Below are 24,891 nucleotides of genomic sequence, written 5' to 3'. Positions count from 1 at the left end.
TTGTGTTACAGTCTGGATGCCAATGGTGTGATGAGATTATAACAAGAGTCAGTGGCAGAGCCTTATAAGGATGCAGATGTTGGTCAACCAGTCTGTAGAACTTTGGCCCAAACAGGATAGATCAGCAACTTGTTGCAAAACCGATATGGAAATTGAGACAGATGTGCAGAGTCCATCCAGATGAAGAAAACGGATGACCCCAGTTACCTCCTCGCATTTCAAGTCAAAAGATACGGTTCAAAAGCAGAGGGACCAGAGACTCAAGACTTCAAGTGTTTTAATCAACCCTGTAAATGGTCCTGGATTAAGTAGCAGTACTTTCTGAAAGTACAAGGACTTTGGATTAAGACCCATGGTAGTCTAATGGGCTTTTCCACGACATGTCTTCAGACCTCGGTGGAAATGCAGACCACATTCAGCTGGATAATTCCTCCAGAAGTATCCCCTGGGATGAAAAGTCCTGCGTTTGTCTGGTGGAAAATGCAGCCAATGTTTTGGTCTTTTTTTTTTGTGTGAGTTTCTGTCATTTCTCAGATCAGTCTGAACATGGAGCCATTTCTCCCTTAAACTTCTCAGATGGTTTCAGGTCCAAAGACTCAATACTCTTAATTTTGGACCTTAACATTTCAAGACTGTGGAAATAATCACAGATTGGGAATCAGAATCTGAATCAGTCCTCTTTAAAACCGTGTTTATCATCTCACACTCCCTCAGATTTATCTTGTGACCTTTAATCTTTTTTTTTTATAATTTTTTTTTTATTGAAATTTTGCATCAAACATTTCCATGGTATATACATCATCTCTACATTCCCAACATAGGCTTTAAAATCACCTTTCCAGAAGCACATATATACCAATGGAATTAAATAACATAACAGAAACTAAAAGGAAACTATAGTCTTTTCTGAAAATAAAATCCGGTCTATGGAGGGTTACAAAATTAACCCATTTCCTCCAGTTAGCAGTGAATTGCTCTGACTTGTGATTAACAAGTGCTGTAGTCTTTTCCATATTGTAAATATCCATCCATCCATTTAGAGTTGGGCTCTCATGTGACAACCATTTCCTGGTTAACGCCTTTTTAGCCGCAACCAGCAGAATGTTCATTGAATATTTGTCTCTTTTTGACCAGTCATGAGGAATAATCCCAAGACCTTGTGACCTTTAAAAGGCTGTGACCCATCATTTGAAACCATTGAACTGAATGATCTGATAGAGCACATGAAGGGAATAGTTTTACATGGACACGTTTTCCTCCGTCAGTGTTCATGATGTCAAAATAATACAAAACAATAAATCTGTCACATCGGCTCTTCTTCTTCAGAAGGTATATGTTGTAGTTTGAGACTCTCTGCACATTTAGCTCTTAACAACACTTAACTCCAACTGAATTAAGATCTACTCTCCTGTATTAGCCTTAGTAAAGGATCTGAGCACTTCAACTTTCTAGTTTCTTTTAAAGCAGCTTCATTCTCCTGAGCAGACGGATTAATCCTGCTGTATCATTGATTACAACCCCGACTCCAAGAGCTTTATCTGACTACATCTGCAGCGTTTGCATGATTTGAAATTGTACTTGGGCTGTTGCAGAAATGTCAAGTGTCACAAGTGTGTTGTTTTAAGCAGTATACTGATTAATGTTGGCGGAGGTTTGTGCAGACGTCTCACTAGAATGATTTTTAATATCAGAAGTAGTCTTGGCAGGAAGAAGGCGGTGAGAAAGTTTGTTAAGAGATACGTTCAAGTTTAAGATAGCTTTACTGAAACTTGACTTTCACACTTCTGTTAAGATAACACAGAGCATTCAGTTGTCAGGCGAGAGAGTGTCACAACTTTTATTTTCCTTCCAAAGTCAAAGTCAAAGTCTTCTTTATTGTGAAAAACTGCAGTATGCACCAAGTAGTGTGGGAGGTAGAACCTTCAGTTATCAGGCCCCTCTCCTTTGGAATCATCTACCAGTCAGGGTCCGGGAGGCAGACACCCTCTCTACTTTTAAGAGTAGACTTAAAACTTTCCTTTTTGATAAAGCTTATAGTTAGAGCTGGATCAGGCTTGGACCAGCTTTTGTCATGCTGCTATAGGCCTAGACTGCCGGCGGAACTGGCGCACTGACACACTTGGATCCTAGCTCACCCCCTTCCCCCCAACCCCTTCATCACTTACTTTAACTCTGCCTGTCCCATTAAAGTTACTAACCATAGACCTTTCTGGAGTCCCTGAGCTCCATTGTCTCGTAGATTCCTCTGAGCTGCCGTAGACGTCCTCCTGCTGTGGACGATCTGGACACACACTGGACAGCTGATACAGACGTGCTGGACTCCAGCTGCAACAGCTTCTACGACTCGTCTCATCACTATCACTTCTCTCTCTTACTCCCCTCTATCTGTCTTTCCAGACCCAACTTGGTCGAGGCATGATGGCTGTCTAACATGAGTCTGGTTCTGCCTGAGGTTTCTGCCTGTTAAAAGGAAGTTTTTCCTCACCACTGTAACTAGCTAAATACTGCGATGTGCAATGCTCATGATGGATTAAGGTGGGGTCAGACTGAGTCTTACCCTGTCTTGAAGTTGGGTCTCTGTTCATAATTTAACATAGAGTGGTCTAGACCTCCTGTGTTTGTAAAAGCGTATTGAGATAACGTTTGTTGTGATTTGGCGCAATACAAATAAAGATTGATTGATTGATTGATTGACCAGACATACAGAGGTACAATGTATCTTGCTGCTGCAGCTCCACCTGAAGCTCCATCACTTGCTGACCTTTCTCTGTCCTGTGAGCCTCTCTGTCCTGCATGTTAATATTTAATTAATCCACCAAACGGCCACATTCCAGGACATCCCGGCCAGAACTCCTCTGAGACTTTGCGCCTCGATGCAAAGCGGCTTGGAACGTTTCCTCTGACTTCATGGGGAACAAATGCGTATTATCCCAGGAGTTTCCAGGGGGAACAATCATATCAGCGCACTCACAGCACACACTGAGATTTCCTGTTACACCCAAAGGACCCTCATCTCTGGGGTCTGTAACACACATCACCTTAAAGAACATCAGGGGGGACGGGTGTACTTGTACTTTAAGTGGCGTGTCTGCTTAACGGACACACCCTAACTTTCCTTCACTCTCTATGTCAGGATGTGTTTTTGCATTCCAGCACTCAGATGTAGTAAAAGTGAGCTGAGTTTATCTGATCTGAAGGAACTAAAAGGAACAAAATAACAAGGAGAAGATCAACAGAGAAAAAGCTGCTCTTACAGAACTTGCAAACTTGGAACATATTTTGAATTGTCTGTTATCTGCTGTTATCTTAAGCGTCTATTTATCCCTCAACATGAAGGCAAATCACTTGTTGCTCTCATTTAATCATAGAATATCCATTTACATTGCTAAAATATTTACGTCATGATGATTTTATCCACAGTAAATCATAGACTTGACTCAGGCTAGAGCCAAACCAGAAAACACTTGATAAATGAGACCCAGATTGTGCTGAAATTCTCAACACTTTGAAAAATAAATCCACCGTCAGCTACAATTTGTCTTCAGGGCTTTTATTTTAAGAAGAAGGTTTGTCTCTCAGAGCTGCAAAGGTTACACATAAAGAAGGAAATATAAAAGCAGAGCCTGTGTGATGCTCTGTGGGAACACACACGCTCCTGATGTATGTGCCCTGCAGTATATTTATCTTCAGTGTTTGTGTGAGGTTGTCTGCGTAACGTAAATCCTGCCATGATTCTGTTTGTGAATGTCTGCAGGGCGCTACGTTCTGTGTATTTATTTCTGTCAGCTCAGGATTGGGCAGGGGAGTCTCTTTTTTTTCCAGGAGGTTACTGACTCCTCTTTCCCCAGAGGGTCACAGGTTTGATTCCAGCTAGAAGAAGAATCTGTCGTCCTTGCAGTCTTTATGCATCAAATGCGCCTCTGAAATGTGTGGTGGGATTTTCGTGCAAGAAAAGGCGGGCAGACCCAATCTGATGTCTGGCATAACCGAGGGCTATTTTCTCCTTTCAGTTGTCGTCTCTGAATGACTCATTCAAAATTCTTTCCAGTAATAAGGAATATTGCTTTCTGGCACAGAGTAGCTGCTCTATTAAATAAAGAAAGCGACCCTAGCTAACTCAAAGCAAAGCCTTGTATACATCAGAGAAAGACTAACTTTAACATCTTGGAAATATTGAAGGGACAATGCAGCTGTGATGGATGATAGAGAATAAAGCAGACTGCACACAGATGCATCTACACACACAGGAGTATAACATGCACAGGCCTGTGTTAACTCCTGATTTGTAAAGAATTTGAGCTTAGTTTATTAAAAGAAAGGAACTTCCGTTTACTTGCTATTTTTCCTGGCAAGTTCACAAGCAATAACTACAATCGTAAACCTGTCTGGTTGAGCCTCTTCATTAGGGCTGATATTATTGTCCTCACACACTCCTCACAATCATGCAACAAAGACACGCCCCCCTCATCACCTCCGGGTAAAGTAACCTAAGGAAGGAGGACGCTTGTATTTGTTGAGGCAGAGGAAGTCTGAATAAGCAACAAGTAAGGAGGAATTTGCAGGGAATGAAAGTTACGGTTTTACCATCATGTTTTAATACAAAAAGCACACAACACAACTTTAACAGAATATATTCTGTTTTAAAAAGCTGCAAATCACAACCCTTGTACTGTTTTTCTGGCATAAGCATAGTTTTATGTTGCAAATTAGATGCACTAAATCAAATTAGCATAAAAAGCTATTTCATAAGACATAACGCAACCCTGCTGTGTGTGCATGCTGAAATGTGACTGAGTTGCTTAATAACATCCAGGCACTGATCATAACCACACAGTGCAGCAGGAATAAGAACTTTCAAACTTACCTCCATAAACTGAAATGAAACTGATGATGATTTGGGAGTTTAAAAATGTGTGGCATTAAAAAGCTGGTTAAAGGCACAGTAAGGAGTTTTCATGTTGTGTGGATTCCGGTGATCCCTTAGAATAAAATCTGTGGTTTATCCAGGATGAAGACTACATTTCCAATGAGCGCCATCACCCGCAGTCGTGCGTTTGTTGCGTCACTCATAATACTTTCCTTTGTTCAAGAAAAGGTTTTTAATTTTTTTTTGTAAGTTATGTATTTGGGCTTTTATTGATAGGACAGCTGAAAAGAAACAGGAAATGTGGGGAGTAGAGAGACGGGGAAGACATGCAGCAAATGGTCGACCGGCTGGGAGTCGAACCGGCAACCTCTGCGACGAGGACTATAGCCTCAATACGTGAGACGCTTCGACTGCAAGACCACCAGCGCCCATTCAAGACAACTTTTATCAGGATGCAGAGTGATGAGGTCATGTATTGATTTGGAGCCACGTAAAATTATTAACTGGAACGTTTCAACAGCTAAACTTTGTATGTTAATTACAGTTAGTTAGCTTACATAAGTCGAGCAGAAGTGCTGGGTTAATGTTACCCATCACAGCCCTGGTGTCATGATGTGAGCTCCAGTGTCCCAATAAATGTCTGAATACTGTAAATATGCACATGGTTTAACTCTTTAATCCTCACAGAGCAGTTAAACACTCACACACTAGCATAAACATTAAATCCTGTTCATAGACGTTTAGCTCTTTTAGCTAGCAAAGCCCTGGTTATAGAGTTTCTGCATCTGAAACAATACTCCCTGCTCCAGTATCAGCCATGAGGACAAAACATATGTCAAAGAAAAACTCCTCATGCTTACTTCTCTCTGACAAACTTTACCAGCAGAGCTCAAAACAGGGACACTTCAGGTTGAGTGCTGAAAATCGACCCAGTTTTTTCACTGACAATCCAACCTGAACACAGGCGCTGAAATTCCGTATAAAGAAATAACCTTGTCACTTGTAGGTCATGAAGAGGCCTCACTTTGGAGTGACACTATTTCAGAATCAGTCAAATACTCCCCACAGTGCTTTTAAGGTTCACAGGTATCTGCACCTCCGTTCCTGCTCAGCCTTCAGTTTGGTGGATGGATGGAGGGATGAGAGGGGGAAAAGAGGGATGTCGGTTTGAGAGGGAGGAATGTCCTGACAGGCCCCGGCATACTGAGGCTCTGACTGTCACATTTGTTCTTGGCAGTGGAAAAATTTCACAACAAGCTTGAGAGCCCCTCAAACCATTTTCCAAAATAGCCCGAATCTGTCGGGCAATAAGTTGGACGCCTTCTGTAAACTTCAGTGTCACCTGTCGCTCCGCTCTGCTCTGAGTGTAACAGCTGTGAGCGTTTAGATGTGACCTTTATACAGTAAGGGTGATAACACAGGCTTTTCCTCTGCCCATTAAACTTCACCTTTACAGACATTTTCAATTCAGACAAACAGCTGCTTTCACACAGGTCCTCTCAGTGCTCGTCAGCTCTCAGTGACATCATTTCCTATTGTTTTGTTGGAAGACAGCAGGACCATCTGCTGCCATGACGGGTACAAAACAAACATCATAAAAGCTGATGGGAGCGTTTTCCTTCTGCATTAGATTCTGATAAAGCTGCAGGTGTGTTCCTGTCACACAGGATGTGAGCATGGAGCTGGAAATGTGTGTCTCCCTGCCTGCAGAGTAACTGGTTTTTAATGGTTGTAGTGCAGAAACAAGTAAAGGTCTACAAAAGGCCAGAATCATATGTCAATCAGGGTGTTAGGATGCATCTTGTTGCACATTTTTACATTTGAAACTGTTTTGCAGAGTACTTTTTTAATCAGACCCAAGGCCTTTTAAGCTGAGAGTTTGGTGTGTTTGTTTAAGCTGTGAACGTTGGAGCAGAAGTAGAAGTTGTCCAACTCTCCTGGGGTCAACAGTTTGAATTGGTTAGCATCGCTTTGCATTGAATCACAACGCAGAAATCATACATCAATGCAGATTTTGCACTCCCACATTGGCTTCATCTTGCATGCATGTGTTCTACTTTGCAGTTCAGTAAAAGAAAAACATTTATCTACTTTTTTTTTTTTTTTTTAAGATACAAACAGATAAATGCTACAGAAGAGGATAAGGGCCACCAAAGAAAAAAGAAAAATTAAGGTCAACATTTTATTATTATTATTATTATTATTATTATTATTATTATTATTATTATTATGAGAAAAAAGTCAGAATTCTGACTTTAATCCCAGAATTCTGACTTGAATCTCAGAATCCTTACTTTTTTCCCAAAATAATGTTAATTAAAAAAAAATTTGACCTTAATTTGTTTTTTCCAGTGGCCCTAATCCTCTTCCGTAAAATGCATACACAAAAACGAGACATTTTGGAGGTTGGAATCAATCATCAACAATGTGAAATATGCAATTTACATTAAGATAAACTACCCCTGTAAAAGAAAAAATATTGGACATAGAAGAAAAAATTAAAAAGAAACAAACAAAAAAACATCTAGGCATTGTAATTTTAGGTGCCTGGAGTCCTGTGATGACTGAGTAAGGTTACAATATTTCTGAACTAAGAGGGCAGAAGCTAATCACTTGGAACTGCAGGCAGGTGATTTTTTTCTTTAATGTAATTCAGAAAGGGACTCTTTATTTTATGAAAAGTCTTTGTCGAGCCTCATGGAATATTTCATTTTCTCTTATATGAACCAACCCTCCCTCACCTTACTCTACTGCACTTAACCTATTTTCTTATCCTCTCCAATCAATCAATCAATCCATCAATCTTTATTTGTATAGCGCCAAATCACAACAAACGTTATCTCAAGACGCTTTTACAAACATAGGAGGTCTAGACCATTCTATGTCAAATTATGAACAGAGACCCAACTTCAAGACAGGGTAAGACTCAGTCTGACCCCACCTTAATCCATCATGAGCATTGCACATCGCAGTATTTAGCTAGTTACAGTGGTGAGGAAAAACTTCCTTTTAACAGGCAGAAACCTCCAGCAGAACCAGACTTATGTTAGACAGCCATCATGCCTTGACCGAGTTGGGTCTGGAAAGACAGATAGAGGGGAGTAAGAGAGAGAAGTGATAGTGATGAGACGAGTCGTAGAAGCTGTTGCCGCTGGAGTCCAGAACGTCCGTATCAGCTGGAGTCCAGATCGTCCGCAGCAGGAGGACGTCTACGGCAGCTCAGAGGAATCTACGAGACAATGGAGCCCAGGGACTCCAGAAAGGTCTATGGTTAGTAACTTTAATGGGACAGGGAGAGTTAAAGTAAGTGATGAAAGGGTTGGGGGGAAGGGGGTGAGCTAGGATCCCAGTGTGTCAGTGTGCCAGTTCCCCCGGCAGTCTAGGCCTATAGCAGCATGACTAAAGCTGGTCCAAGCCTGATCCAGCTCTAACTATAAGCTTTATCAAAAAGGAAAGTTTTAAGCCTACTCTTAAAAGTAGAGAGGGTGCCTGCCTCCCGGACCCTGACTGGTACATGATTCCAAAGGAATAACTGAAGGTTCTACCTCCCATACTACTTTTAGAGATTTTAGGTACAACTAGCAAGCCTGCATGTTGGGAGCGTAGAGTTCTAGAGGGGTAGAGAGGCCTATTCATCTTGTGCTCGCTCCTTCTATGCCCTGTCTACTTCCAGGTTCAACCTGGGTCAAGATCAGCTCTGGCAGGATAACGCTGAGATGGAACCCCCATCCTGAGTCTCCTTCTGCTGGGTACACTATGCACTAATTCATTACATGTTATATCCTTGTGTGGCGTGGTCCTTGCTAGTGAAATACCTTTTAGTGCATATTCCTCCATGAGCAGCACAATTCAAGAAACCTCACCAAGGTTACACAAAGAATCAAGAGAAATCTCCACGTTTGCATAATCACAACATCCCCAGATGGAGTTATGGTGTTTTAATTACCAAGCCATTCACCCACCCACTGGTATAAAAACACACAACAATGTCAGCCACGTGTCTCGGTTACAACAAAGACTTTTCCAAGGATTCAATGAGAAAGTGTAATCTAATGTCTTGATTTAGAAACCCATTCAAAGCAGCGTGTGGAGCTATGAATGACACTATTAATCAATCAGCACAATACAAAGTCATCATTGTAGCTTTGATCCCTTACCTGTCAGCAGGAAAACATTTGAATAGCTCTCTAAGTATGCCAGCCTCTGGGTTGGGAGCATAACCCACAAACTATCCTCTGCTGTCATCACCCTGAAGGGCTTTTTAACCTCACAAAATGGAAAACATTACCTCACACTTAAAAAGAGCATTGTGTGCATGTGCCACAGCATTTTCCTACTCAAGTGAAAAAACAACACTCCAAACTACAAAGACCCCAAGGGGGAAATGAGCATTCATGACTTGTTCAAATTGTTATGCTAGTATTCAGTGAAACTACACAGTCACTACTCAGCAAAGACAAAATAGCAACAGCATCATTTGTGTTGCATTCCCTCTAATCTTTGGGTAACACCCTGTCATCCTGGGACAGATAGAGATTTCACGCCTCGTGCCAAAGGGATGTAATTTCCTCTCATGGATGGCACACAAAGAATTACTCTCTCAAGTGATGAGTGCTTGGCTCCATCCAGGTGAGAGACACTGATGTTTTTCTCCCTCCTTGAAAGTAATTTAGTGGCTGCTTATCACGTGGAGGATGACAGCATTGGAAGGTATGTGGAGCAGCTGTCGAGTCATGCACAGTGCCACACCGGTACAATGTTTCTAGTGTTGTGTCAGCAAGAGCAGAACAATTGGAAGTTTTTTTTTATGGCTGTTTATGAGATCGCCATTGAGGAATGAAAATAACAGAGTAGCAGTGTTGGCGATAGTATCCCCTTTCTTGTAATTAAATCTGACGTGTTGATCATTTGGAGTCATCAGACGACAACATTTCCCCAAACATAAGATTAAAAAAATGGCGTCCATTGAGGTGATGAAATCTCCTTTGTCTTGGAAGTGCAAAAGTATAATGTCTAAGTAAAATACTTCAATGCAAGATCAACAGCCAAAGTTAAATATCTTGCATGAGTGCACTTTGGTTAGCCAACAAGTATTTGTGCAGAGTAGAACCACCCACGTTGAATTACAAATATTTTAATTATATCAAAGTATTTTCCAGCTTTGTCAGAATGTAATGCATACTTGTCTCAGATCTCATCTTATGACCTAAGTTCATCATGCTTCAAACTATGCCCTGACTTGTTTTCTCATAAAACTGCCATCTTGTCTTGATGTCAGGCTTCATCTCCAGACAGATACAGCACAGACTAACTTTTTTTGGAACTTGGGTCAAAAGTGAAATTGTTTGTTAAGTCACTCAGTGATGCAGCTGCTGATTTTCACAACCAGACGAAGTGAAATGGTGCCAAGTTTCTTCACTGTTGGCTGCACTTTACCAAAGGTTAAACTGCACCAGCTCTGATGTTCCCATTTTATCTAGTGTGGCACAAACACTGACAAAATCAAGCCGTTGAGAGGTAGCCTGGACCAATTCACAACGTTTAAAAGATTGAAGTGATGCTCCTGTGTTGCCAAATTATGAAACCTGCTCCATTTCTTAATAATATAAAACAGGAGGAGACCAAAGACAGAGCCTTGAGGAACACCACATTTGAGAGATATGTAGGCGGTTCAATTTGACCCTTTAATAGTGACAGATATGTCGGTGAATGGTGCACTGTTGCGCTTGTTTAATGTAAGATCAGGGCAGAAATGTCATGTTTTGAAGCAAAACGTATGAAATGGAACCAAAATGCAGGCTAAAAATAAAGGGTTTCAGAAACAAAAGCCAAAACCAAACAAAACGTATTTAATACAAAAATCCAAAGTGGCAGAAGACACAGCAAGACTCAGGAGAAACACCAGAGACTGTATAAAAAACATAGTATCTGTGACCTCACCCATCTGTTCCTGAAGCGCTGTTTTGAAGCCAATCGTCGGCGGGTGCCAAATTGGAAATGCTGAACACAACCTAACTTCCTCCAAGCTACAGTGAGGTAAAGAGGCAGGCCTTTAGCCCTTTAGCTAACAGCTACAGGGTGCCTGCCTGTCAATCAAGTAAGTCATGTCTTTATTTGGGCAAAACTTGTATGTTTAATATCTTTGAAAATACAGAGTTCACTGTTCAAAAATTCACCCCCTTCCAGTGTGTGCTGATAGAGAAATTAGCTACTCAGACTTAAACTGTTTCTTGGACGCTCGATGAACTGCAGTCTTTAACACTTCTGCATGGGCTTCATATTGTAAGACTGGAGGTTGCTGCTTGAGAAAGACTCAATGAACTGACACAGTAGGGAGAAAACACAGAGACTAATGGTGCCTTCAAATGGGGTCGAGAAATGACCACATGAACGACCCCTTCTTAACGTACTCACAACTTCGTAACTTAAATTTTTCTGAAAGCATCAAGTTCATGAGTTGTGACAGAGATGGTGGAGCCCATGGACTCCAGTTTCACTCAAATACATTACATTATTATGTAACTGATACGGTCTGTAGTTAGAGGAGCGAAATAAGCGAGAGTGCAGCTTGTACAACATGGTTTTATCAACGTTAGCCGCGTACAGGACAAAGGGGAGCCATTGCAAGTGTTAATCTAGATTGTTAAGCTTGTTGTCTTTTGATTTATACCGCCATATGGCATTTCAGCACATATGGAAAAAATAGCAATATTAGCATTTCCAATTATAAAGCAAAGAGAAGCCACACATTCCCACGACTTCACAACTTTATGAGTTCCATTTGAAGGCATCATAAATACACAAAGGGTAATGACGACAGGTGAAAAAAAGACATAAGAGAAACTAATGGAGGAATCCAACAGGAGGGAAGCACACAAGGGCAGGAAGTAAAACTAAACCAGAGACTGAAGGAACGAGTAATTCAAAATAAAACAGGAAACACTGAAATTATGCACCAAAAATGTTACAACTCCATCCAGACACAGATGAATCCAGTGTGAATAAAGTTGACACAGTAATAAATCAAATCATATCTAATAATATTATTGCCACAGTAAAGATTCCATGTGTTTAACATAAGCCCCATCGCTCAGGAGGTTCCCACTTCTTCTTCTCACCATAAAGCCTTACTCATGCTGACACAAATATGGGCTGGGCCTGACACACCCAGCTCCTCCATGAGAATCAGCACATCCCCAGCAAGACACTCACACACACACACACATCTGCACCAGCCCACACATCCCAAACCACAGCAGCTCTAACTGGAAGGCCTGAATAACTGTTTAAAGATGTGTTCTTTTTCTCTCTCTCTCTTTCTTCCTCTCTTTTTTTTCAGCCCTGTATGCTCCATCACCCTCCAGCAGGCAGAGGAATGTGAGGGCTTGGCTTTTACTTGGCAAAAACAAGATTTGTGCAACTATGCAACCGATAAAAATAGCAGACGCATCAGAATTATTTTCCTGACAGATGTGTTGTCATCCTGCTCATCATGTGCGTGCTGTGTGGTTGTTTACTCTTGATTTATTGGCTATAGTGGAATATTAAAGAGGAACATAAAATAAAAGGAAGTAAGAATTTATTTTTGGTGACAACAAACACAGAATCTCTTTATTGATGTACTGTCTAAGGTCAGGGTTGATTGGAGCCCAATGGAGCATGCATTGGCTAAACAAAACATGGAAACATCCTGGACAGGTTTCTCACACAAACATAGAAAAACATATTCAGCAATGGGAATTCATAACTAATTAGTTTTGAATATATGAAGACTATGGGTTCTGCATAATTAAGGGCATGGCTGACTTGACTGACAGGCGGGCACACTGTAGCTGTTAGCAAAGGACGATAAAGGCTGCCTTAACTCCACCTCTCTGCCTCTTGTTAGGTTGTCCCAAAAGTTATGTTGAGTCAGCATTTCCAATATGGCGACCACCATGGATAGGCTTCAGAACTGCGCATAAGAAACCAATAGGGACTACATCAATGTGTGATTCTGTCTATGGTTAGGTAAAGTATGTGCTGAGAGAAAGGATGAGTGCTCAGTGAAGAAACCCATCCCACTATGCCCTGTACTGATAATTTAGTAGCCTACCACATGGCTTCTCATGTCCCTCAAAAGCCTGAGATAGAAAGGACAGATGGGCAGCGAGAGCCAGCACATCACTGGGGTTATTAAGTGGGTTCATCCCTTCACTGATGTTTGTAGGCCCATGACACCTCACAATGGCGTCCCAGAGTAACCCCTCTCCATGCCAGCTCCCACTGTCCCTCATATCCACCAGCAGAACGCCCCAATTTAACAACCCAACCCAGACATACCACTATCATCTCTCTCTCTCTCTTCATCTCCCTCTTTCCAACTCCAACACGGTCTCTGCAGATGTGTGTCTAACATGAGTCTGGTCCTGCTGGAGGTTTCTGCCTGTTAAAGGAAGTTTGTCCTTGCTGCTGTAACTTTCTAAATGCTGCAAAATGCTCTGCTCATGGGGGATTAAGATGAGATCAGACTGAATCTTATCCGGTCTTGATGTTGGGTCTTTGTTAATAATGGAACATAGAGTACGGTCTAGCCCTGCTCTGTTTGGAAAGAGTGTTGAGATCACGTTTGTTGTGATTTGGTGCTATATAGATATACAGTAGATGGATTGATACAGTACTGCCATGTTCAACAGACCCAGGTTGCGAACATGCAAGCTCCAGGTAGTGACAACATTGATACCTACCACCCATCAAGAAGAGTCTGCAGCTAGATATAAGAAGACAGGGGAGGCAGAGCCCAGATGAGATGCTGATCTAGGCTAGAACTTGTAAGGTGCAGGAATAGATGATAGTTTGGGCTAAAACATGTGAACACTGACATCTGGTTTCACAAAGACTTCAAGAGAAGACTGAGAAATAAATCTCCCGAGTGAAAAGGACTGAGCAGAAAGCCTTGATGACTTTCTTGTAAATCAAAGGAACTACAGAGGGACAACACAAGTTCACCTCATGTTAAGTCTGAACCTTGGCAGCTTTGTTAGAAAATTTAAGCAACAATTGGAGAAAAAAAAGCACAAGTAATGAAATAATTACAGATCAAATTTTACGAATGAAATGTAAACCATGTGGGGTCCTAATTTAGCTGTCTTGTGAGCCAAGACTGCCAAAAGTCAAGACCCTCACGTTGAATTGAGAAATCTGAATATCAGCCTTTTGAATTAGTGACACCAAAGTTCTCTGTTTCCCAAATTCAAGCTAAACACAACACACATCAGTGTCTGTGTGACAATCTCCTGTTACATTGATAACCGAGGGATCACAGTGCCTTACTGAGTGAACACACCTGAAGATAAGCCTTCACAAATGCTGACTGAACTCTCCTCTGTGTCGTAGATATTGACCAGTGTACGATCAGAGAGGATCAATAACTCTGCAGATAAAGCTTTAAACACACATTCTTCATCGACTGTGTCAGGTTCCCTGCTCTCAGTGTGCTGAGTTATTCTCATTCCTGAGGTACTTCCACACCTGACACACACATGGAGGGTGTGGTGAGCTGGAGAAGCTACGAGCCAATAGACACACTGGCTTGCTGACACACACACGCACACACACGCACACACACATTGCCTCCCTAGTAGTTTTCCACAGAAATCTAAACCCGGGACGTGAATGATGCTTTCACACAAAATGGCCACCGCTGGACAGATTTCAAAAACGGCACAAAGCTGTCTTTTAACACGTCAGGGCAGAAATCTCGGGTTTTAATGATGCTACTTTGTGGCCCGGTTTCGCCCTCAAGACAGAGCATGGGGTCCAGTTTACTTTTACAAATATAGCACTGCATTGTCTGGAGCTGTCTGCACACACTTATCCTCTGTACTTCAATTTTTGGATGGTAGAGACACTTTGAAGTCATGCAGTCAATCCACATGGAGGAGTTTATCTCAGTGGCATTGATCCAAACACCTTTAAAGGAGCATTCAGTGAGTTATAAACAGGTTACAGTTCCTACAGATATTAAAAACCAGGGGAAGACCATAGGAAAATAAATTTAGAGAGGAGATCTCAAAAGTGTTTTATTTATGTCTCCTAGACAACAATGAGATCTGATTGAAAGCAAAATGAGACTACAGCTTATGTCTCCTATTTCTCATTCTTGCCTCCAGAAAGAAGTTTCAAAAAGTCCCAGCTTAGTCTACCTTTCAGTTCAAAAGGAGATCTGGTCAGAATCTGAAATGATTCTCAGGTATTTCTCAATTGTTGTGACTCCTTTTGAGCTCAGGTGGAGAAATCAGGGAGCTCTCTAAGTTGTCTCAATCTAACCTCATCCGTTTTTGTGTCTCAAGCTGAGCTCAGATGGAGCAAAGAAAGAGCCTGAGCTCATCTTTTCATGAACATTTATAGTGCCCTGCAAAAATTTACATTTCAATGTAATTGTCCACAAACTTACAATTCTCATTAAAACATTTGAACCACTTCAAGATCAGCTATTTAGATGTGAAATGATCTCTTCTTTGATTTCACAATATGGTCCTTCCTTTACAAGTCTGTTTGGAACAAAACAACTTCACAAAGATTTAGTGGATTTGAGAGAAACTGCAAAAGATAGAGATTTCATACCAGGTATGACAGACCATTTATTTAAAATATGGGCCGCAAAAGGACTGACCAGATTTATCCAGATTATTACAATTAAAGGGATGGACTCTTTTGGGCACTGGTGGCCTAGCGGTCTAGGTGCCCCACATACAGAGGCTACAGTCCTCGTCACAGGGGTTGCCAGTTTGATTCCCGGCCGATCGACCATTTCCTGCATGTCTTACCCCGCTCACTACTCCCAACATTTCCTGTCTCTCTTCAGCTGTCCTGTCAAATAAAGGCAAAAAGCCCCAAAATATATTTAAAAAAAGAGAAGAAAATGAGCCATTAATGAGATCTCTCATTTAAGTCTCAAATAAGACTCATGTCATGGTCTCAACTATTTCTCCTAGTGAATTTTAGGAGAAACTAATGAGAACAATTTGAAACTTGAATGAGGCTGAAGTGAGAATCTCAATTTTGTCTCCGGAGACTTAGAAGAGAAAGCCTTGAGAAAGTAAAATTTTCCTCTGGGAGTAAGGCCTTAAAGTTTGGGAAAATAGATCAAACTTCCTGGATCTGTGTTGTTGTTTTTGATTTCACCTCTTCCTCCAGATACGTCTCACTTGTGACATCTCTTCACCCTCTGAGGAAAACACTCTGATGGAGGTCACAGCAGGACACAGCAGCCATGTATCAACACACTGCTCTCACTGTAATCAGGTGTTCTACTCTCACCCTTCAGGTCTGTAAAGTTTGATGTTGAGAAAAATACAAGAAGGTCTTTGAAGTGGAAGTACATCGATGGCAGTGAAGCTTAATTCCACCTTATACCTCTATGTGCTCTTGACTTTGCTATACACTTCCATCAACACTTCACATCCTGAGGAAAACACTGAGGTGAAAGTTTGATCCAGTGAAACAGCAATCTGAAAAATAAAATCTTTCCAAGGGAATCAGACGTAAATACTGATTTCTCATTCCTAAAACTTTCATGATGCCAGCCATTCATCGTAAGGTTTTACAGCGGTTACGCCATCAGTCAGTTTTTAATGGTGAATCAAAGTCATGACAGTTTGCTGGAAAGGAGACATGGCCAGTTGTTTATGGTGGTCACAAATCTCAGTCAGAGCTGTCTTCCCCTGTTGTTTTTCTCAAGTTATTTAAACTCTTACGCAAAAAGTGTCTGACAGAGTGGTGACAGGGAGCAGTGAACTGGGTCCAAAGCAACCTCAGTACCAATATCTTGGGAATGGGGGGGAGACGGATTCAGTCTGATGTCATCTTAATCCACCATGAGCAGAGCACTTTGCAGCATTTAGCAAGTTACAGTGGCAAGGACAAACTTCCTTTAACAGGCAGAAACCTCCAGCAGGACCAGACTCATGTTAGACACACATCTGCTGAGATTGAATGGGCTTGGAAAGAGGGATAGCGGGAGACGAAGAGAGAGAGAGAGAGAGAGAGAGAGAGAGAGAGAGAGATGATAGTGGTATGTTTGGTTTGGGTTATTAAATTGGGGTGTTCTGCTGGTGGATATGATGGATCGTGGGAGCTGGCATGGAAGGGGGTTGTTCTGGGACGCCAGAGTTAACTCTTTAGCCTCTCTGAGGTGTCATGGGCAGAGCTAAAGGAAACAGCAGTGAAGGGAGGAGCACACTTTTTTTTTTTAAAGTTACATTTTTGGCCTTTTGCTTTAATTAGATAGTACAGCTGAAGAGAGACAGGAAATGTGGGGAGCAGCGAGTGGGGGAAGACATGCAGGAAATGGTCGGAATCGAACCTGTGACCCCTGCGACCAGGACTGTAGCCTCTGTATGTGGGGCGCTTACACCGCTAGGCCACCAGCGCCCCAGGGATGAGCACACTTGATAACTTCAGTGATGTGCTGATGGCTCTTGCTGTCCTTTCTATCTCAGGCTTTGAAGGACATCAGGAGCTATGGGGTAGGGTACTAAACTTGTCAGTGGAGGGCAAAGTGGGGTGGGTTTCTTCACTGAGCACTCATCCTTTCTTTCAGCACAATAACATTGTGTCTAGTGCAAAAAATCGAAACCCAACTATAGAATGAATAAAACATGGATGTAGTCTCTTGATGGTGGTCACCAAATTGGAAATGCTGACAGCTTAACTTTGGGAAGAACTTACAAGAGGCAGAGAGGTGGAGTTGAGACGGGCCTTTAGCGTCCTTTGATAAGAGCTACAGTGTTCTTGCCTGTCACTTAAGTAAGCTGTACCCTTAATTATGCAAAACTTGTAACCTTAATATCTTCAAAACTAATACTTATGACAATAATTAAAGTTGTTTGTTTTCCATGTTTCAGCCATTGCATGCTCCATTGGGCTCCAACCAGCCCTGACCTTGGACGTCACAACAATACAGAGATTCTGTGTTTGTTGCACCAAAAATAAATTTTTACTAACTTTTCTTTTCTGCTGAAACTTAGTTGGGGTTGGAAAGAGGGATGATAGTGGTGAGAGAGAGAGATGACAGTGGTGAGATGGATAGTAGTAGATGTAGCAGCTGGAGTCTGGCAGCATTAGCACCAAACAACACAATACACCAGGTCTGGACAGGTTACACTTTGGTTACTTTTGTCTGTCACTATGTTTTCTGTGTTTAGTACATTTGTGTGTCCTGGGAAGCCAAGCTTGTTGCCCTGGTAACACTGACGATAAGGACAAAGTATCTGGTTCCCATTTCTTCAAAATGATACGTTATGCAGAGGAATCTCCCCGTGGTGGATGAGTGGAAGGAGTGGTTGCTATGCTGCGAGCAGGCGGTTGCCATGTTGGGCAGCAACCACAAGGCCAGCAAACAAACATCCCTTCTCTGAGTCACACACACACGGTCTCCCCTCCCTCCCTCCCTCCCTCCCTCCCTCCCTCCCTCCCTCCCTCTCCCGTCCTCTCCCCAGTCCACGGAGTTCCCTCGCTAAAACCGTCCTCACTTGCCGTTTGTCTGTAATTACGCCTGATTTCTCACTCGCTCACTTTCAGTTCCTCTCTCACTCACTCTCTCTTCAAGCCCAGACACTGCCTACTCTGTTACCTTCTCTCTGCCTTTTCCTGCTCCCTCCACTCACACACACACACACACCCTTCAGACAAAACACCTACTGGACGATATTTTTAGGGAGTCAACCCCCCCTCCCTCCCATTTTCTTTCCACCTTGTTCCACAAACAAGCACTCCACTCCACTTCTAGAGCAGGAAAACTCAATTCACTCTCTCATTACAGCCTCATCTGGCATGCACGGTTCAGCCCCCCGACCGAGTGTGGCAGTTTGCTTTGCCTTCTTCGTCAACAGAGACAAGATGAAGACCAGATCTGAACAGTGTGGTACCATGTTTAAACTGAATCTGCTGCCATTTGGACTCAATTTCAGTCTTACTTTTAGGAAGGGACTTTTCTTAGAGTAAAAGAAAATGAGCTTAGCGGTTAAATCATGCACCCCATGTACGGATATTACAGTCCTTGAACAGGGCAGAGCATTTTAAAACAGACTCAATGGTCACTACTGAAGGGATATAGGAAGTGCCATGAGACAACTTTCATAACTTGAGAAAGACCAGCAAGAAGAGCGCTCAAATTGAGGTCTGGCTTCTGCCAAAACCAAAAACTGTATTGGGACGAAAGCCCTAAAACTTTTATCACTTTTATGTTGTCTGTTAAGGTTTGGCATGTCCTAGTGCTCAGACAATCCATCAATCTTTATTTATATAGCACCAAATCACAACAAACATTATCTGAAGACTCTTTCCAAACAGAGCAGGTCTAGACTGTACTCTGTGTTCTATCATTAACAAAGACCCAACATCAAGACAGGATAAGATCAAGTCCCATCTTACAGACAGGACTCAGTCTGATCTCATCTTAATCCACCATGAGCAGAGCACTTTGCAGCATTTAGCAAGTTACAGTGGCAAGGACAAACTTCCTTTAACAGGCAGAAACCTCCAGCAGGACCAGACTCATGTTAGACGGACCGAGTTTGTGCCCTGATATATAAGTTGCTGCAAGGACTTAATATATGAAAGAAAGAGTGAAAAGCATACTTTGTTGCTTTTTAAATGAACACTAAAAAGTAGAATATTGATAAGCTTTAAAGTCAATGTAGGACTTAGCAATATTCTACTTTTTGACTACTGTAGTGTGTTGGTCATCATGCTTAAAAACAGCACTTTATTTATTAGTTTATTTGACAGGGGCCATGCAAAACAAAAACTGTCAAGCCAGAGTTAGCTATAAGCTAATTTTCATCTGTGGTCCCTGGGCAGGAAGATGTTAACAAATGTACAATACAAACGAAAAAATAAATAAATAAAACATACTAGCATTTAAAACAATACATAGACTACTCAACACAGTCCATCACTAATAACAACACATTTAAAATTACATTTCATTGTCTCTAATTTGATGCATTCAGATGATCACATGATTGTTTTTCCTTGAGCCATAATTTCAGTTTACTTTTAAAAACACTGAGGTTTGTACAGTCTCTAATGTGGGTCGGGATTGAGTTCCATTTTCCTGCTGCTCTGACTGAAAATGCAGATTGTCCAAATGCAGTATTCCTACGTTTAGCTGAACAGTCTCCTCTTGTTGATGCCCTGGTCTCCCTAAGATTGTTCCTGCAGAGTAACACACATTGTTTAAGTGGTGGTGGGGCCTGATCATTAATTAATTTATATATCAGACACATATCTACATAACAAAAAAAACTGTCAAGGGTCATTAAGTTATATTTCGTAATGATTTTACAGTGGTGGTACTTCCTTGGTTTTTTATCTAGAGTTTTCAGTGACTGTTTGTAGAGGGTGTATAATGGTTTTAGAGTGGTTGCTCCAGCCTGAGACCAGCTCGTGGCACAATAAGTCTTTCTTTAAAGACTTTGAGGTCAATTCTTAATGTAAACCTTAATATTTTGATAATGCACTCAGTTAAAAGGTTCCTCTTATCATAAACAGCATTACTTCTCTGATAATCTCTTTCATATAGAAACAAAATTGATAGTGACTGAAATCAGTATCAAATAGAATCAGAAAATATATTGAATAAGGACCTGGTGAATTGCAATTGAATTAATTCAAGTAATCAGTGTCGATGCTGAGCTCTATAATAAGTACATTTAAAAAATTAGAGTTTATGATTCTGTTAGTTTTTTGTTTTTCTTTTGCAGCCTCAGCTATTAATTGCATGCTTCCCAAAAATAACATGCCCTCTCAGTTAGATTTTGCTATTTCCACCTGCAGCCGTAATTTAACTGTGGAATAGCGCAGACTCACATAAAAGCTAAAGTTCAGAGCTTTGATTTCTGACAACTTAAATACACTGAAACTGCACTTTTAATGTGCAATCTGATCATTCTTTAAGTCCAAATGGATGAAATAAAACATGTAAGCACACAGAAAGCGTTCCACCTTTCAGTCATCCAGCCTTTGTGTTAGAGGGCGTGGTCCTGACCTTTTGAGTCTCATTATTACAAGCATGTAAGCCGAGGAGCATTCAGGGAAAAACAGGAGTAAAAGAGAGAGCGGCTAACATCAGAATCCTCTGTTAACACAACCTGCAGCTCGGGTGGGAGGACGGGCTCGGCTCACAGTTCAAAGGCCACACCCGGTGACTCCTCGCAGGAGGAAAAGAAGGAGGAGGACGAGAAGAGATATCTGTTGCTGTAGGGGAGCAGCTGGCCAGGGGTGTACAAGGTGTCTGGAGACACAGAGAGAGTTAATACAACAGGAAAAGATAAGGAGTTGTTTCCAAATGAGCAATACTGGAGATATACTCAAGTTCCAGCAAGTTCATCCATGACAGGGAAGACAAACAAGGCTGTAATATCGGGAATGACAAAAGACTCAGTGATGATATATCTTCCGTGGAAATTCAGGGGAGACAGTCCATTCAATCCAGTACAAGCTCCATTTTCAGTGATGGCATTATCAGATAGCAGAGAGACTTGTATGAAGTTCATCTGACATGAGGATTAACACAGTAAATATACAAAAGTCAGGGCCCTGGTATCTTAACAAAAACTGTGTTACAACTCTGCTTCAGTCAGGTGAGAGAGAGAAACACTGGATGAGGAGAAAAGACAGGATGAAGCTGAGATCAGGAAGGATTCATATGCTGTTATCCTCTCCTCCTCCCCCCTCCGCAGCCTTACTGGAAGCAGTGGCACACAGCTTTGTTGTGCTGCATGTTTCAGAGGTTTTGAATGGGGGAATGACACAGCGGTTGAGCTTCATAAGTGGAAAAATCATTGCCTTAGGACATGGGTTATTTAACAGAACTGTGCAGACAGGTTGGCAGAGAAGTGCTGACTGCTAAAGAGAGAGAGAGAAGTAAAGAAGGGAGGAAGGGAGTGAAGTTAAACTCACTTTGGGAGTGGTAGACTGGGCGGGGTCATTTACACAGAGGATTTTCAAAGAGTGTAACTGCAGCACAGGCTGCTATTTAGAGACTGTTTGAGCTGAACATGCAGATTACTACAGGTATGGAAAATGTAAGTGTAAGTGAATTAAAGGCCCTGACTCTGTCAATGACACTTTCTAAAGACCACAAATAAACTGAAGCATTAACCTGGAGGAGAGGCTTGTTGTAGCAGTTTGAGTGCTGGAGTGTATCATCTGTTCATCATAATAGACAAAGAAAGAGGCAGATTTGTGGTGGCAGATCATCCAGAAGCTCTGTCTAATAACAGGTTTTTAAATTCGGCACTGATATTCCCTTTACTTTTGTTTAAATTATTCATTTCATGCACCCTGTTCCTCTTGCTTTAAGGCTGTAAGAGTGCAGCAACCCACCATGATCTAGGGCTGTAGCTCTGATGAATGGGTGCTGTCATCATGCTCTAATTTCTGGATGTAAACCAATACAGATGAAACATGGCGTCTTGTAGCGTGACGCGGTTTGTCAGTATTTTGATTTAGAAAAGAGAGATCAAGTTGCATTTTAGGCCGTGTCTGGTTAAACTGGCATATAACCACTCGACTGGTGCAACCACCCACCACAAGCCAGGGCTGTAGCTGATGCTCTACTACCCAGATGTAAACACGCACAGATGACAGATGGAGGTTCTGTCTGGTTAAACAGAAACCAATTGACGTTAACCTTCAAGGAGGACTGAAAGCTGGTGGTGCTAGCTCTGCTGATGTTAGCCACACTCAGCAAACCAATATGACATTGTTTACCGACAGACTTTGTGATGCTGTGTTGAGTATATTGTGCTCAATTTTGACCTTTTTCTGAGTCAAGTCAAGTCAAAGTTAATTTATATAGCACATTTTAAAAGAACTGCTGTTGACCATAGTGCTGTATAAGCTTAAAAACACAATATCAATAAAAACAGGTATTAGTTAAAAACAATAGATATTGACTGTGAATTCCAATTCCATTACAATTTATATTACTTATTTTTTTTGTATCTTTATTCCCTTTTTTTCATAAAATGTAAAAAAACAATAGATGTTAAAAAAACAAATAGATAACACAATAAAATAGCCACAATAAATAAAAGCAAAGTAAAATGTTGGGATGTCTCACTCAACAGGTATTGAAAGTCAAGGCAACAAGGTGTGTTTTATGTAATGATTTAAAACTCAATGTTCTGTGCAGTCCTGATATTTAGAGGCAGACTGATCCACAGTGTGGGACCAACCACAGCAGTGTTTTCTTAGCTTTAGACTAAGTTGTGATTGAAAGCAAATTTGCATGTTTGTTTCGTTGGAAACTTCAGAACATCCTTTGTAATGAGCGACAGCCAGGTGATCATTAAACTCATCCACACTGGTTTGCGTCCTCCAGCTCATGTCAATAGTGAAAAACAACCTCAAACAAAAACAGCTGGGTAATAAAATACAAAGGTGATTCCAGTTTATCGAAATAGGACAGGTCAAGATGTTCTTTCTCAGTGGGCAACAAATCTTTGCCGAACTATTTTCTGAGCTTTCATCTCACTTTGTATCGACAACTAAAATTTCTTGTGATGATGATGATACCTGACAATGCCAGGTTTGAAACTTAAAGAAACACCCTGAGCTGTACAAAAATCCCCCCACACTCCCATGCACAATATACATTAGCTCAATATAGGTTCAAACTGACATCATCGTGGTCTACCCTGGAAACTATAGCCACAATCTCCATAAATAGAAGAAAACCACTTTTATACCACACACACACAGCAGCTGGGAAAAATCAAATCTGTATGTAATGACATGAAGTATAAAATATGAGTCCGAGGATTTACTCCTGTGGTAAAATCGTCTCTCTTTCCATAGTGTGAGTTTATCAGGAGGCAGAGAGAGGGACTGTCAGAGGTCTGAATGTGATGGAATCAGCACCTCTGGTGGAGGAAACCAGACAGAGTCATAGAGAGTAGGAGAGAAGAGGAGAGGGAAGGAGAGTAACCTGTTCAGAATGAAAGCATGTGTTTCCTTTAAAGACTTTAAAGAAGAGTTTATCCCTACATGTGTTTGAGTGCTGCTGTAAGAAAAGCCAGAAGTTTTAGAGCACCTTGTGAGTGTTCAGCCAGATATAAAGTTAGGTAAGGGTTTGGATGAGGATTGGGGATTGGGTTTGGTTGTTAAAGGCTTGTCATATTTGTGTGGGGTGTGAACTATTCCACCAGACTCTGAAATCCACAACACCAAGTGATTTATGCAGCTGAACTACTGATCAAATACAAACAGGCCTTTCAAAAGTATGCTTCACGTTGACCTAACCAAATATAAAAATCCAATAACTGCAGAAAACAAATCAGGGTTGTTGTCAAGTCACCAAACCCTGTTTTCTCAGAGTCTAAAGTCCTCATTATTCAAGACCAGGAACAATCTGAGTCGAGTACAGGTCAGGTCCTCATAATAAATTAATAAATAAATAAATAAAGTTATTATAATTAAGAACTTTTCAAAACAGGACTACAAAATGCTTTAAAAGAAAGAAACTAAAAGACAATGAAAGAGAAATGTGAGGAAGACAAAGGAAATGGAAAGGAAGGGAAATTAAAAAAAATGTATGAATTAAAAACAACAAAATATAAGATTAGAAGCTAAAAAAAAAATCAAAAATATAACATGTAGAAATACAAAAATATAGAATTCATTTAGAAAATCCTACCCGTGTTACTGCCTGGAAAATAATTAAAACATATTGATTAAAAAGTCATTCTATATAATATATAAGCATTATATATTCCTTTCCAGTCTGTTCTGTGCACCTCCATCACTGTCTGGTTTGGATCTGCAACCAAACTACACAAACACAGACTGCAACGGACTATAAGGACTGCAGAAAAAATCATCGGTGTAGACCTGCCCCCCATCCAGGACTTGTGCCAGTCCCGGGCCAGGAAACGGGCAGGTAGCATCACCGCTGACACCCTGGACACAAATTCTTCAAACTCCTCCCCTCCGGCAGGCGCTACAGATCACTGTGCGCCAAAACAACCCGCCAT

The 24,891-nt window shown here is 41.3% G+C and overlaps 1 protein-coding gene across 1 annotated transcript in view; it reads right to left on the bottom strand.

Moving 5' to 3' along the window:
* Window positions 1-24,891, bottom strand: part of cav2 (caveolin 2) — an 82,865-nt gene that overhangs the window by 8,858 nt on the left and 49,116 nt on the right. The gene's annotated exons all lie outside the window — the stretch shown is intronic.

This window comes from Notolabrus celidotus, chromosome 6, assembly GCF_009762535.1.
Source record: "Notolabrus celidotus isolate fNotCel1 chromosome 6, fNotCel1.pri, whole genome shotgun sequence".
Taxonomy (NCBI): domain Eukaryota; kingdom Metazoa; phylum Chordata; class Actinopteri; order Labriformes; family Labridae; genus Notolabrus; species Notolabrus celidotus.
This window is presented reverse-complemented; position numbering and strand designations above follow the sequence as displayed.